The sequence below is a fragment of the Galeopterus variegatus genome, unplaced genomic scaffold (assembly GCF_000696425.1).
Source record: "Galeopterus variegatus unplaced genomic scaffold, G_variegatus-3.0.2 Scaffold2587, whole genome shotgun sequence".
Taxonomy (NCBI): Eukaryota; Metazoa; Chordata; class Mammalia; order Dermoptera; family Cynocephalidae; genus Galeopterus; species Galeopterus variegatus.
In genome coordinates this window covers 135,210-141,946 of record NW_007728698.1, presented here as the reverse complement: position 1 = coordinate 141,946, position 6,737 = coordinate 135,210, and positions in this window count along the sequence as shown.

Sequence of the window (6,737 nt, the reverse complement as noted above, 5' to 3'; positions counted from 1 at the left end):
ATTTTTTTTTTTTTTTGAAGCTCTTACAACAAGAAAATGGAGGGGACACATCTGGGTGGGAGGGGGGAGAGGGAGGAGGGAGGGAGGTCTTGGTGATGGGACACAATAACTAACTACATTGTATATTGACAAAATAAAAAAAAAATAAAATAACTTAATTTAAAAAAAAACAATAATCTACATTTGGAGAGAATTTATTATGTTCTGAGGACTGTCATAAGGCATTTTACTTAAATTATTTCATCAAACAAACCATATTAGAATTCTTGTTTACAAATAATATAACTGACACACAGAGAAGTAAATAACTTGTTACGGTATGATGACTTGACTCCCAAAAAAGATCACAAGAAACACTGTTGGTTAATTAAAGCTAGCTCTATTAGACTTATTGTCATACATGAGAACATTACTTTGACAGAGTCTTAGAGTCTTAGACGGTTCAGAAAATTGTACATGTGGGGTTTTATATCTGGGCTTACATGGTTTAAGGTGGATCTTTAAAGGGGAGAAGCTGATTGCAATAGGGCAGCATCATAATATAGTAGTTTGATTGGTAGACACAGAAAAATGAGGACCTAAAACAAATCTTTGTAAGTAAACTGTTCTGTGAAAAGTAAATTGTTTGCCCAGATGAGCAAACTGTTCAGATAAATTGTTTTGCAATCAAGTTATTTATTTGTTTAAAGTGCTATTTTCTTGATCAAGAAGTATCTTGGGGAAAAAGGTTGATCTCTGTTTTCAGACCTGATAATTGAGCAATATGGACACAGCTTTCACAATAGCAAAAGCATCTTGGAAATAGAAATATTAATGCAAACAACAATAATAAGGTATACATTTAGTATTTCAGTTTAAGGTATTTGAGAAGTGTTGGGACTTTGGATGAGATCCACTTAAAATGACAAAGGATATTATTGCTAAATTATGTTTATAAAAACTAACAAATAAAAAGCAATTTGCATGTACGGCAGATAAATCCCAGATTAGGGCTTGAATTATACTAGGAACTATGATAGATCATAAACCTAACACTAGACTGTTACCAATATGTTCTTGGCCCAAGATGAGAATAGTGAGCATTTGGCAATGAACTTGTCTCTGCTCCATTTTCACAATGTAATTTATATAATCTACATGATATAAGTATTTTCAACCATTTTTTCTTGGGGGCATTTTTCTTGTAGGAAATTAATTATACTTGTAGAATCTATTGAGTAGTTCTTTCCAACAAATACAACAAATCAAGAAAATTAAAAAACAAAACAAAACAAACAAACAAAAAAACCCCGTACCTTGTAAGGTATAAAACTGGCACAGACATACTTCACTACAGAATAGATTATTGCAAACTGCAGTCATATAAATATGTGTCACTTGTAATGGCCCAGTTAGACCTTAAGTGTGTTCAACCAATCAAAACTCAGCAATTCTTTGGTCTTTTGCCAATAATAGAACTCTATACTTAACCTGACCTAGTAGTATCAGATAAAATCAAGTTAACTCTAACACTTCATCTATACCCTAGCCCCATGTCCTGCTCAGCGGTAGCCTGACAGTCCTAGAATTCTGCACATCACCGTTTGAGTTTACTTTTTTCCCTTGGAGCAGGCCATTCCATATGGACTGCCCCCGTTCTTTGCTATGTCTAACTAGACATAAACTACTCAGCCTTTTCACTTTCATTGTCTTCTGAAAATATTTGAGTTTACTTTTTTCCCTTGGAGCAGGCCATTCCATATGGACTGCCCCCGTTCTGTGCTATGTCTAACTAGACATAAACTACTCAGCCTTTTCACTTTCATTGTCTTCTGAAAATATATCAATCACATAATAGTTATATGACATCTACAATATATATTGCACAGGGAGAAAAAAAGAAAGCACAATTAAAACCGTATATTAGAAATTTCTATTTTCTGAAATACTTTTTATCCACATGGTTGCAATGGTTGCTTCCTTCATCCTTCCACAGCAGCCAATCTCATGTTCTATAACTCTTTTTCTATTTCTCATCCCTCCTTTTCTATCATCTTTTCTGATCTCCTCAGCACTATTCCTCTCCCCACGAGAAAACAAAAACAATTCAGTGAACTAAAGTTCATTTCCTTAGTTCCTTATCAACCATTTTCTCAGATACTTTTCTTGCAGCCCCGCCAAGCATTCTCTGTTATTATCTCATCAAAGAATTTCTGCAAACAAAGAGAGTTCCCTCTCTAGGAGGAATCCTAGAATCCAGCCACTAATATTGTTTACACTGTAGGGCTCAAAATCCAGGTTAATGGAAAAAGGTGAATTACCCCATCATTAAACCAATATCATAAAAGTTGCTCAGGGTGAATGTTATAATGCAAATTCGAATGTTGTAACACAAAAGGTCAGAAGTACTTTCTTTAGAGAAAGATACCTTGTCCCAGTGGGCCTCACTAGCTCTAGATCTCTGCCATGGGCTATAGCCAGCATACAGTTCCCCTTTCATTCATGACTTTAAAATGCCAGGTCATACCCCTGAATTTGTGAAATGCTTTTGGACTCAGAAACTCCTCTGGGGTCATCCTTCCCACCCACCTGCTGTGTCACTTTGCACTTCTATTGACAATTTCAATTTTCTCTTTTTCCCTGATTTGCTTTTGGGGTTTAAGTTCTAAACCTGAATTGAACAATCTAGTTTTTAAATAAGCAATTCATTTTGTACCTAGGTTGGCCTCTCCATTAATGTCATGGATTTGATGGTCTGCTTTGGGACAATTTTCTAATAGCTCTCACGGTTCCTGATTGATGCTAATTGTGATATTTATTTCTTGGTCTCTACATAGCTTTGGGTTAGAAATCATAACCATTTCTTCTCCTTCACAGGCCTCTCATCTGTCCACATATTCTTGGTCTACCCCTTTTTATTCTCTACACATTTATTGGGTAATTTCAGTCCATTTGATGGTTTTGAGTTCTACTTATGTGCTAATGACAGCTCTATCCCCAATCCTTTTCATCTCAGCCTATATACTCAATTGTCTGTTGCAAATATCTAACAGTATTACAATAGGTATTCATCCTTTTTCAAGATTCAGAGAAGGGGTGAGCTCTCAGAGAAGGTCTTTTCTCAACTCTGAGGCTGTGCTAACTGCCCTCCTCTGTAGTCTTATTGTGTTCTATGAACACCTCTATCAAATATTTACTGCACTGAGTCATGATTATTGGTTTTACATGTTAACCTGTTCCTGAATTGATCTCTGGAGACAGAAACTTTTCCTAAATAATCCTTGCATTTCCAGCATCAATAGTGTTTCTGCAGCATTTTAGGTGATGCATAAATATGAGAAGTTTTTTTAAAATTCAGGCCGTTCAACAATGAACTGGGTTTCCTTGGAAGGTAATGTGTGCTACACTAAAGTTTAGCAACTATTTTATTTTTTAATCTTTTTGCTTGTTTGTTTATTTTTTATTATACATACATGTGGGATACAACATTGATTTTCAATAATTGTATAGAATGTATGGTGGTTAGATCAGGATAGTTAACTTATTCATCATTATAATACTCAATCATTCTTTGTGTCCATTGACCAATTCCTCATTAGCCTCCCTCTCTCTCCCCTCCTCCCCTTTTCCACCTGTAATTTTCTAAAAGTTCAATATATTAATGTGATTGTTGTTTGTTTGTTTGTTTTTGTTTCTCTCTCTATATATAGTTCATTAGTTTATTTATGGATACAGCTCCCATTTATGAGTGAGAACATGTGGTTTTTCTCTTTCTGTACCTGGGTTGTTTCACTTAGGATAATTTTCTCCAGGCTCATCCACATTGCTGCAAATGGGAGAATTTCATTCTTTTTTATGGCTGAGTAGTATTCCATTGTGTTATATACCACAATTTCCTTATACAGTCATCCCTTGATGGACATTTAGGTTGGTTCCATCACTAGCTATTGTAAATAGAGCTGCAATAAACATGGGAGTGCAGGTATTCCTTCGACCTGATGTTTTCCAATCCTCTGGATATATCCCTAGGAATGGGATTGCTGGATCATATGGAAGTTCTATCTGTAATTGTTTAAGGAACCTCCATATAGTTTATGTATCAGATTGGCAACTGGACTACATAACCTCTAAGGTCTATTCCATGCATGAAATTTTATAAACTTATGATCATGCAATGCTTTAAAAAGAAATTACATAAGAAAGAAGTTAGCTTTTTTTGGCACATTGTCCAAAGTTTCCAGTTAATCATTTTGCTAGTACTAAATGTGCTGCTTAATTGCTCAGAAATCAAATTACATTAACTCTACCAAAGCTATTGAAAATTGGCACAAATACCATTAACAGATGAAATATCATTTAAATTACATGCTTTATGTCATTATTTTAAAGTCATCACGTGAGTTTAGAGTAAATCAGCTCACAACTTATAACAGTTTACTTTTGGCAAATATTTGGCTCTTCTAGGGACAGCATCTACACACACTCACTTTGTTTTTTTTTCCTTTTTTTTTTTTTTTTCGTGTCCGGCAACGGATCACAACCCTCAGTGTTGCACCCGTACCAGACCGGGACCGGCAACGGGATCGCAACCCTTGGTGTTGCTACCACACCTCGCTCAGCCAGTGAGCGGGAACCGGTCTGTATGTGGGATCCGAATCCTCGGCGGGAGCGCCGCCACGCTCCCAAGCGGCACACTATAGCAGTGCACCACCGGGCCGGCCCTCACACACTCACTTTGAAACAATGTAGAGTAAACTCCAATTTAGCTTTTATTCTTAATGTGTTTTACCATGTTGACAAAGCCAGGTATTGGAGCCTGCTGCAAAATGACTGAAGTAATAAAAATGGGATGAACAAACTTTAATGCCAAGACAAACTACAACCTCAAATTCAATGGCTAAAATTTTTAAAAAATCATGCCTAGATTTTTTTTATATGGTGTAAGTCAGTCAGCTTCAGAAAAAACACACTGCATGGGAGAATGGTGTAGACAAATCTGAAGATGTTTTTGGGCTGAATTTGTATAAATTTATAGCTTACATCTATTTTAGATGAGGAAAAAAAATGGACTCAGGAGTTAAATGACATGCTTAAGGTCATGGTAAGAAAACACCAGGAGTTCATGTTATTCTTTCTTATTTTCTAAGGTTAGAATTTTATGACTCTCTCTTCTGCTCAATGTTTATGTCTAAAGGGCTTTTGTACAGCTCATAAAAGCCACAATGGGGACCACACCCTGTGGGTTGTTGCACATACGTTTTTGTGTGAGTATGTGTGTGTGGTGGTGGTTCTGGAATATGTGAATATTCCATGTGTCATGCATCAGGGGAGACAGATTATAGATAATAAATTGGAGGTTAGATGATCAGAGCTTGCTTTTTAAAAAAAAAAAGGTTAGTGTTTTTTTCTTACAGTTTAGCTTCTTGTTTTCCTCTCTCTTCTAAGCAACATGAAATATCGACTCACAGTCACAATCCTGGAAGTGTGATAAAAAGAAAATGTCCACGCTGAAGGTGGAGGGTGAAGGAACAGACTCTCAGAAACATTTCTTTACTCTCAAATTGTCTTCAAGCTTAATTGCCTTGGACATACAGGCAATTCTAGGGCCATTTTACTTGTTTATAAGCATTTCAACAGCATTCAGGTAATTATGGCTTAAGATAAAATCTATTGCAGCTTCAGAGGTTTGAACTTTATCTAATGTGGTTCTGGGACGAGCAGACAACGTGAGCCCAGCAGAGCTCCACATAACAAGGATGAGAACCCAAACCTCTTGTACGGTTTCTTTCCTTTTCCCCAGCATTCATCTCCCTTTGGCTTCTGTCTTCTCCTTCTGAGAAACAGGAAATTAGACTAATATAAAACCAGAAGTATCTGAGTCTTAGGAAGAACCACATGAAACAAAGATCCCACTTGATAATTCATAAGTACTGTTATTGTATGGCTAAAATTCTTCTCAAATTCTCATTTCTTTGTATATGTGCATATTGTATTTTTGGATAATATTTTCACAATTAATATTTTTTCTGTGTACAGTTGGCTACATAAAAAACATTCTTGAGAAATTACTTTAACTGTCACTAGAATATTCTATAGTTTATCCTTTTCCATCCATAAACACACATATGCGATCAATTTGGATATTCTAAAGAATGTGTCTTCACTACTTTACTTCAAGAAAGGCATATTTCACATATTTAACTAATCAAATTGAGCTCCATTTCAAGGAGCTGAATTGTATCATCATGAGGCTTTAATAAATTATCAATCTTTCAATGGTTAAAGGCAACATTTCCCAGGCTTACTATAACAGAGTTGGACTCATTCATTCAGAGCCCTGTTCTCTGGGACTGAGATATGCTTGCCTCCAGGCAAGTGGAATGAATTACTTAAGACATTTCTTACTGAGGAAAGTACACTGTAGAATAAGAAATATCTTTCTAAGATCCTACATAATGTTTTTGCTCCCTCTAGACTTCCAATAATCACTACTACAAATTGTCATATAGGAATAAATATGGGAGTTCACTCAGGTGAGAGAAAATATGCACTAAAGCAATTGCTTTAGATACTGAGAGAAAAGTCGTGTCACAGATGAAGTTGAATACCCTCTGAGAGAATTAAGACTGGTTAAAGCATTTTCTTTAAAATTTTATATTTTTCTTTATTGAAATAAGAGAAATAACACTGGAATTGTAGTGACTGCAGGTCATCCCCCAAATTTGCAGAGATGTCATAATGATTCACATAATTTGGGA